The 9,317-nt window shown below is 42.1% G+C and overlaps 1 long non-coding RNA gene across 2 annotated transcripts in view; it reads left to right on the forward strand.

Moving 5' to 3' along the window:
- Positions 1 to 1,773, forward strand: part of LOC148129654 (uncharacterized) — a 3,359-nt gene extending 1,586 nt beyond the window's left edge. Inside the window, exons 2-4 of one of the 2 annotated variants that reach the window (XR_015745211.1) lie at positions 119 to 179; positions 280 to 511; positions 991 to 1,773. This is a non-coding gene — a long non-coding RNA (uncharacterized LOC148129654). Of the gene's footprint in view, positions 1 to 118; positions 180 to 279 lie in introns of both variants that reach the window. The other variant, XR_015745210.1, reaches the window with a different exon arrangement.
- The last annotated feature ends 7,544 nt before the right edge of the window (positions 1,774 to 9,317 follow it).

Raw genomic sequence — 9,317 nt, forward strand, 5'->3', positions numbered from 1 at the left:
GAAAGAAAGAAAGAAAGAAAGAAAGAAAGAAAGAAAGAAAAAGAAAGAGAAGAAAGAAAAGAAAAATACAACAAGACTGGGGGTTTTGTATAATTTCAATCTCATTTTCAATCTGCAGGGTGCCTCAAAATGATTGAGTCTAACAGAACCACAATCTGATCCTGGAAACACCTGGAATGGTAAGTAGATAAAATTTTAAAACAATTCCAGCCTCCAGCTTGTAAAAAGCCAGTGTAAAGTGTGTTTCCTGCTTCTTCTTTTTTTACTTTTTTCTTTCAGAGTTGTTGAGAGTGAATTCTAGCTGCGGGTGAATGTGGTGAAAACTTGCCAATTTTGTTTCCTCAGCTGTAAAATTTGACAGTTGCATCATTGCTTCTATTGGGGAGTGGAAAAAAAACAAAAACAAATGATAACAAGTTTGGCGTCTTGGACATTCTGTCAAAACTCTGAGATGCATATCATGACATCTTCATGCAGAAAGTATTGGGCGTGTGATGTCTGAGACAAGAAGGTCAAAGTTGCATCAGTTGTGTCATGGACATACTCAAGTGCTCATGTGCTTGTTGGGCCAGAGGAGCCCAACAAGTTGACCCCGAGCTACACTTAATTCTTCGTTATGGAAAATTCTGGAGCTATACAAGGCAGGCTTAGGCCTAATCCTGTTACCTTTACCCTTCTTCTTGATAGAGCAAGTGTATAGCCCCAGCTATGTTTATGACTCAGCCGAAGTCAGAATACAAGTGAGACAGTTCTATGTTTTAAAAATGAGTGTATGAGGACAAATAAAGAGTAGAAAAATGTGACCTTGTAGAGAATGCGAGGCAGAAATAAATGCAAACTTGCCAATTGCGCTTCCATACACTCTACTGCCTTTTTCAAGTAAAAATGGATGACACAACTCCATATCTTTATACAGTACATACCATACCACACTACACTCTATCAGAATGGATAATGTCAACTCATAAAATATTTCTATGGTCTTTTTAGAGTTGCCAACAGAAAAGGAGGGGTGAGCAGTGTGGCAGCTTGCAAAACAAAACTGCATTCCGTAAATAGTTTTTCAAGGATAGTTTCTAGGTGAGTGAAGTTTCCACCATACAAAATTCTAACTGGAGCGCATGATTGATGACTCTGGGCTATGGATGTGTCCCATTGGAGAAGTTTTGGAAGTTTGGCTTGAGACTCATCCCTTTGAGAAATATGCTAGCACCCTAATTTTATTTATTTACTTATTTATATTTTGAAAACTCTACCAGCAGAGGCTGCTAACAAAAAGACTCCCTACCTTGCGTGAAATGTTCTTAATGTACTACCAACTCCGAGACTCTATAAATCCAGAAGAAGATTGCCAGGAATCATTTATCCCCAGTGAAAACAAATGAATAGGAGTGCGGAGGAGGGGGGAGGAGGAGGAAGCTTGCTAGCTTTTCAAAACATTAAAAGGCTTCTTGGCTTAATTGATCCTTCTCCAAGTAATTCTTCCTTGGAGGCAATGTCTAATTGAAATCAAATGTACTGTTGTGATTGCTTTAATTTTGCTGTTGCCTCAGTAGGCTTCATAGTTTAGAAATCTTTCCTCTACAAAACCTCTACAAAACAGATGTTGAGACTCTGGAAAAAGTGCAGAGAAGAGCAACCAGGATGATTAGGGGACTGGAGGCTAAAACATATGAAGAACGATTACAGGGACTGGGCATGGCTAGTCTAGTGGCGAGAAGGACCAGGGGAGACAGGAGAGCAGTCTTCCAATATCTATGGGGCTGCCACAAAGAAGAGCCTATTCTGCAAAGCATCTGAAGGCAGGACAAGAAAAAACGGACGAAAGATCATAAAAGAGAGAACCAACCTAAAACTAAAGAGAAATTTCCCGACAGTGAGAACAATCAACCTGTGGAATGGCTTGCCTTCAGAAGTTGCTGATGCTGCATGACTGGAAGTTTTTAAGAAGAGACTGGACAGCCCCTTGTCTGGAATGGTGTAGGGTCTCCTGCTTGAGCGGGAGGGTGGACTAGAAGACCTCCAAGGTCCCTTCCAACTCCATTATTCTGTATTCTATAGTTCCTAAAAGGCCTCTGAGAAAACAGCATCCTATACCAATGAGGTTAAACAAGCGTAGCACACAAAATTATCTGCTACAATGTCCTACCAGTCAATGACTACTTCAGCTTCAACCGCAACAACACAAGAGCACACAACAGATACAAACTCAAAGTAAACTGCTCCAAACTTGATTTCAGAAAGTACGACTTCAGCAACAGAGTGGTCAATGCCTGGAATGCACTACCTGGCTGTTGTTACATCCTCAAACCCCCAAAACTTTTAACCTTAGACTATCCACTATTGACCTCACCCCATTCCTAAGAGGTCTGTAAGGGGTGTGCATAAGTGCACCATTGTACCTACCATCCCTGTCCTATTGTCCCCATTTATTCGTACCTGTTTCCTATATTCTTACTCATGTTTATTCTTATACCTATTATCTTGTAAGCAATTGACAAATCAAATCAAAACAAATAAATAAATAAATAAAAATTGTGTCTGTTTAGAATTGCTGAATGACAACATCCAGTGCCTTCTGCCCACAAGGGCAAGGATGAAAATGGCTGGGAATTGTAGTTTCAAAACATGCACTCACACTTATCGATATAGTCCAGTGTTGTTCAATGTTAGCCATTTTAAGTCATGTGGACTTTAACTCCCAGAATTCCACAACCAACATGGAGTTGAACTGAATCCTGGGAACCAAACTGAATTCTAGTACAAGCAGTTGAAATCTACACTTCTTAAAATGACCAAGGTTGAAATAAGCGCTGATATAAACAATGTTGGACAAGCAACCGCATTTAAGAGAGTTTGTGCAGAAAATAGGTCATATTTACAATATTAGGTAGCTGTCCAAGTAGCAGCCTCCACATAGAAAAAGGAAATTTTAGGAGATCTTTGTTTTGCAGGTGTATAAAACAATATTTAGGCGAAGAGGGGGGAGGGGAACCTTATACTTGCTTCCCCCAGCACTCAAATTGTAAGCAACCACTGCAATTCGGTTGCTTTTGGCTTGCATCCTGCTCAGGGATGCAGTGAACTGCATTCATGCAAACGACTGCATTAGTTGCGGTGAAACGCATCAAAACTGCTGCAAATTCCGAATTTTGCTCTGGCCGCATTTCATGTAGAAGTCACTAGATGGCGATGTTGGCCAAAACATTTGGGCATTAGCAACTGGGACTTTGAGTGGTTTTTAGGAATGGGGATCAGGGGGAAAAAGAGAGAGAGAGAGCATTGAAAATTATGAAAGCGAAGCCAGACTTTGTCCTTCTGAAAGGGAAATTTGCTCTGATACCTAAAATCCACTTTGCCATTCCTGGATTTAAGCCAGCTGTCATCAGCTTCTTTGCTAATAGGATTAAAGTGGCAACATAAAAGCTTGCATTTTCTCCTTTGCTTGGAAGTCCTGATGTCTGTGTCTAGGTTTCAGGGACCTTTTCTGACAACCACATGGAAAAGCTTTGATTCAGAGAGTTTCCCACATAACCGAAGAACTCTGAAGCATCTTTTCAAAACATCAGGCCAACTACTGCTACGAACGGAGGCCTGAGTTAGAACACAGCCATTGCACGTAGCAGTTGAGTGACTGATCTTGGGCCAAAATTGCCTTTCAGGGTTTTTTTTTTTAAATTTTTTGAGTTTCCTGCAACTTTCCTGCCTCTGTAAAAGATGCACCCATGCTTGGTGTTATGCGTCAAATCAGAGGTATCCAGCCTTGGCAACTTAAAGATTTGTGGACTTCAACTCCCGGAATTCCCCAGCCAATATGGGTGCCGCTCTGGTCTTATATTTAATATTTATATTTAACTGGGAATACAAGGATTCTTAAGTCATATTCATTGATACCATTTCTGGGCAAGTTCTTGGGGTTTTTTCTGTGGGCCACTTGCATCAACTTGGTCCTTATGGGGTAGAGGAACAGTTAAGTTTCACCCATTTCTTAGAGCAGGGGTGGGGAACTATGGCCCTTTTATTATGTGGGTTTCAACTCCCAGAATTCCCAAGTCAGCCATGTTGGCTCAGGAATTCTGGGAGTTGAAATCAGCAAGTCAGTTGACAATCCAATAATAATCCTGCTGGCTCAGGAATTCTGGGAGTTGAAATCCACAAGTCAGTTGACAATCCAATAATCCTGCTGGCTCAGGAATTCTGGGAGTTGAAATCCACAAGTCAGCTGGCAATCCAATAATAATCCTGCTGGCTCAGGAATTCTGGGAGTTGAAATCCACAAGTCAGTTGACAATCCAATAATCCTGCTGGCTCAGGAATTCTGGGAGTTGAAATCAGCAAGTCAGCTGGCAATCCAATAATCCTGCTGGCTCAGGAATTCTGGGAGTTGAAATCCACAAGTCAGCTGGCAATCCAATAATAATCCTGCTGGCTCAGGAATTCTGGGAGTTGAAATCCGCAAGTCAGTTGACAATCCAATAATAATCCTGCTGGCTCAGGAATTCTGGGAGTTGAAATCCACAAGTCAGTTGACAATCCAATAATCCTGCTGGCTCAGGAATTCTGGGAGTTGAAATCCACAAGTCAGTTGACAATCCAATAATCCTGCTGGCTCAGGAATTCTGGGAGTTGAAATCCACAAGTCAGTTGACAATCCAATAATCCTGCTGGCTCAAGAATTCTGGGAGTTGAAATCCACAAGTCAGTTGACAATCCAATAATCCTGCTGGCTCAGGAATTCTGGGAATTGAAATCCACAAGTCAGCTGGCAATCCAATAATCCTGCTGGCTCAAGAATTCTGGGAGTTGAAATCCACAAGTCATAAAGGGGTTATAGTTCCCCACCTCTGCCTCAGAGCTACCACCAGCAAGGTCATGTCTCCTGTTTCCCATTTCCCAATCCCTAAAAGTAAGATTGTGCCAACAATCTTAGGAATCAGAACACACGTTTTTGGCAGTGGTGTATAGACTGCAGCTAAGCACACTGCACATTGATCAGACTAAACAAGAAAGGCACTGGATTTACTAATTGCTGGGTTAAATCACCTCTTGAGGAGCTTACAGATGCTAATGTTTTCACAGAGGAGAAAAGTGAGTTAATGGGGACTTCAAGGCCAAGAAGACAGGAGGAATTTTTCTCCTGCCACTTATCCAATATCCTTGATGCAGTTCCTAAGAGAGGTCCAAACATGGTTTTATGACGTCACTAGAAAATCTGTAAAACTGTTTGTGGAATGTCAGTATTTAGCTTCTCCTCTTCTAGAGTGGAAGGTTGGGTTTGCACTTCCCAGCAGGGGAGGACAGAAATGGAACTGGGGTGCTTGCAGTCCCATGGGTGAAGAGATTTGTGTGAATCTATTCATCTTAAGCCACCCTCTGGTTTATGGGCGGCCTTGCACATTATTGGATTGTCAGCTAGAGTTAGGGCTAAGGGTGTTGCATGGCGTGAACCCAACTCTACACTCTCCTTGAGTTCGGAGTTCCAAAATGCAAATCCTTGGTGAATTCAACCATCCATATCAGAAATCTTAGTATCCATATCAGGATCCATTTGATGCAGGCAGCACATGTCCACGGATAAACATGTGCTGCATCCTCTGGTCCATAGGAAAATCTCTCTCCACAGAACCGGTCCCTGGTGCACAAAAAATTCTTTATTTTCCAAAGTCTCATTTTGAGGTACGTTAGTTTGATTATTGCGTAGCTGAGAAAGGCAGAATGGAAGGCAAATGTTTGCCAGGCTTTGGTTTCTCATTCTTCCGTTGCCTAAATGAAATGAGCTATATGTAAAGAAAGGATTATCGGCAAAAGGAAACTTCATAGCTGCATTAGCATAAATGCTCCTTAGCAAAATTCACACCCCCTGCCCCAAAACCGAGGGGGAAGGGGGAAGCTCTTCCATTGCTTTCTCTCTCCTTCCATTCACCAACAAGGAATGAAGATTCTAGCTAGCTGTATTGGCTAATTATTTGGAAAGGGAACAGAAAAATCGAGGGGAGGACTGAGTATAGTAACTCCCCACCTTGCAATATTTTGTAGAACATCGCAAAAGAAGCCAAACAAAATGTTAGTTGTGGTCAAACCCCCATCACTCAAATCTGACCTTTTCCGAGGAAACCTAAACACAATTTGAGAGTGGAGGAAAGGAGAAAAAAAACAGGTTATTTGAAACAAGCAAGTTTTTATAGGCATCCCTATAACATGCTTAATCAGGTCAGCTACAAACCTAACGGTGTCTTTACATGACATACTAAATAGGGTGTTGCTATAGAGAAGGACAGGCAGAGATGGGGGCGGAGTTAAGTATGTCATCAGCCTAGAATCCTTACATTGCCACGAAGGGTCTAAGTCCAATCCCTCTTGAATTCAGTCCGGTGTGAAATTTAGTACTGAATTTAGTTGACTAGATTCTTGTGCATAAGCTTAAGAAAGAAATCTTCTGAACTGCATCCATGTATGGCCCCTATTCCTTTGCCTAACAGTCAACCTGAGCTGGTCCTTTTTAATGGCTTGGTGTGTTGTGTAAACCGCCATGAGGCTAGCTGATAATTCAGTGCCTTGGAGAAGCTGGCTAATGGGTTAACCCACCAAGTCGGTTGAACATATTGAATTCACATTGTAAAGATGGAGTTCACATTGCCAAGCCGAAGTGGCTGGGGAAGGGAACTCTGCAAGCCAGCCTCTCAAATGTCTGAGTCCAGATTATTATGGGTTGGAACAAGGCGGGGTGTGGGGGGGGGAGGAGGAGAAGGAAAGGCAGGGAAATAACCTTTAGATAGAAAGTTGAAGCTTTATTAAAACAGCTGGAGCTGTTTTGACAGCAGCCACCAAGACCCGCAACAACAACCTCCTCCTCAGCTTAGGAGGCAGATGAAACCAATAAATGCAGTTAATTGACACTTGCTGCTAGATGAGTATTTGCAATCTCTTTAAAGGGATCAAGTGCTCCCGCTGGTGTGAGGAGCCCAAGAAAGTCTGCCAAGGACACAGGCAAGCAATTAACCCGAGGTACCATGGCTGGGTTGCCTTTTGCAACACAGAGGTTGGTGTCAGAGGAGGACAACCGAAGCAATGAGGGGCATCGTAGCTCGGGGGATACAATTTTGTTTTTTATTTGTTTAAGTGCATTTGGGAGAAGCACCTCACAGAAAATTATCTATGATTCATTGGCAGGAGAGAGAGAGAAAAAATTGCTTGCTCTATAATAACCAAATCTGGGAGTCAATGGGAGTAGTTGGAAATTCAAGACAGAGCAGAGCAAATATTTAATCAGCCTAGGGATAAATATCATGGGATGTGCTGATGACATAACTTTAGGAAGAGTAAGAAATTTATTATTTATTTATAAAAAAAATTTTTTTTTAAACTGCCCAGTTATCTGGGAGCCTCGGTGGCGCAGTGGTTAGAGTGCAGTACTGCAAGCTACTCCTATTGCAATTTGACAGATCGAATCCCACCAGGCTCAAGGTTGACGCAGCCTTCCCTCCTTCTGAGGTGGGTAAAATGAGGACCCAGATTGTTGGGAGCAATATGCTAACTCTGTAAACGGCTTTGAGAGGGCTGGAAAGCCCTCTCCGAGTATATAAGTGCTATTGCTATCTCACAAAGGCCCCATTCCTTTGAATGGCCAACACCAGCTATTAATGGCCAGCAAAGATGGATCTTCCGTTGCTGGATTTGTGGGCCACGGTCCCATGAATGAACATTTGACCAGGGAAGAATGTTATGGGCTAGCTTCACTCATCCAAAGGGCTTCAGGAAGGAGCACAAAAACCTTCCCTTTCCAGTTGCGTCTTAGTAAAAGAGCCAGACCATGGAGAGCTCCAAATTCAGCACCACGGAGAGCTCCAGAAATATGGGCAATTTCCTTCACATTCCTCTGGCATCTAAAATTCACAAACTCCTCTATTGGAAAGTTCAAGTTAGGACATCAGGTGAACCCGACTGGCCTTATAATAGAGTAAACGAAAGAGACACATGTACTTGTGGCTAATGTATACCTGGGCATTGTGGTCTGTGTACCAGTTTCTACCTTAGTGTGCCTGAGTGACCCTGGCAGACAGTGGTTTATTCAGTCATCCAAGGTTATTGTCTTAGTGTGTTGGGCCAACCCAGTCTCTGCTTTGACTCCTTTCACGGAAGTTCTTATTAAAGATTTAACCATTTAGATTAAGCTATTTTAGATTTTAAAAGGGAGATTAAGATACAGTGACTGGTTACAGCTGACAGGGGGTCAGTGTTCTCACTTGGTGTCATTCCACCTCCTTGCCTAACCAAGATGCACCCAATCAATGCACCTTTCCTCAGGCTGCTTTCCATTGATCTAATATATAATTTCCTTCCCTTAACTTTGAATTTAATGACAGAAGCCTGGAGGACATTCAGATGTTCTCCCTCTTTTATACCATTCATCCAATTTCCAGATAATAAAGAGTAGCCATCTCTTGAGAAACTGCTTGTACAACAAGCAGCCTTCCACACCTCTTCCATTATTTCACTATTCCCCTGTTTGACCTGATGGTTCGTTACTTCATTTCCCAGGGCCTTAGCTCAGCTTTTCATCCAAGCACCAATGGGGGCGCAGAGAGATTGAATGCCATGGTAGAGCAGTATCTGAGATGCTACGTGAATTATCAGCAATCCAATTGGGCAGACCTCCTACCTCTCACGGAGGTCGCGTACAATAATGCTGTTCACAGTAGCACGGGACTAACCCCCCTTCAAAGTAGTGAGTGGCATGGACTTCGCCCAATGCCTGAGTATCCAAGGGATTCCCCCTCCTCAGTTGGCCTGACCGATTGGGCATCAACGCTGAAAGCAACTTGGGAGAATGTCAAAAAGGCGCGAGGTCCATCTTGATACCATATCAATTTTCAGTAAAAGTCCTTTTCTCTAAAACAATGAAATCTAAGCATTTCTTTCTTGGATTTTGAATGGAGCCTCCCTTGACATTTTCTTTTTTTCTTTCTTTCTTTCTTTCTTTCTTTCTTTCTTTCTTTCTTTCTTTCTTTCTTTCTTTCTTTCTTTCTTTCTTTCTTTCTTTCTTTCTTTCTCTCTCTCTCTCTCTCTCTTTCTTTTTCTTTCTTTCTTTCTTTCTTTCTTTCTTTCTTTTTTCTTTTTTCTTTCTCTCTCTCTCTCTCTCTCTCTCTCTCTCTTTCCTTTTCCTTCCTTCCTTCCTTTTTCTCAGAACTAATGATACACGAACTCTGTAAGGCCTACAGCCATTACCACAAGTGTTACAATAGTGATCTTAATGTGTGGAAAAATGATCCAGAGACGAACAAAACGAGAATAAAATTAATTCAAACATCTTCTGTGAA

The sequence above is a fragment of the Notechis scutatus genome, chromosome 12 (genome assembly GCF_049901735.1).
Source record: "Notechis scutatus isolate UNSWTSFEM ecotype Mainland chromosome 12, rNotScu1.2, whole genome shotgun sequence".
In the NCBI taxonomy this organism is placed as follows: domain Eukaryota; kingdom Metazoa; phylum Chordata; class Lepidosauria; order Squamata; family Elapidae; genus Notechis; species Notechis scutatus.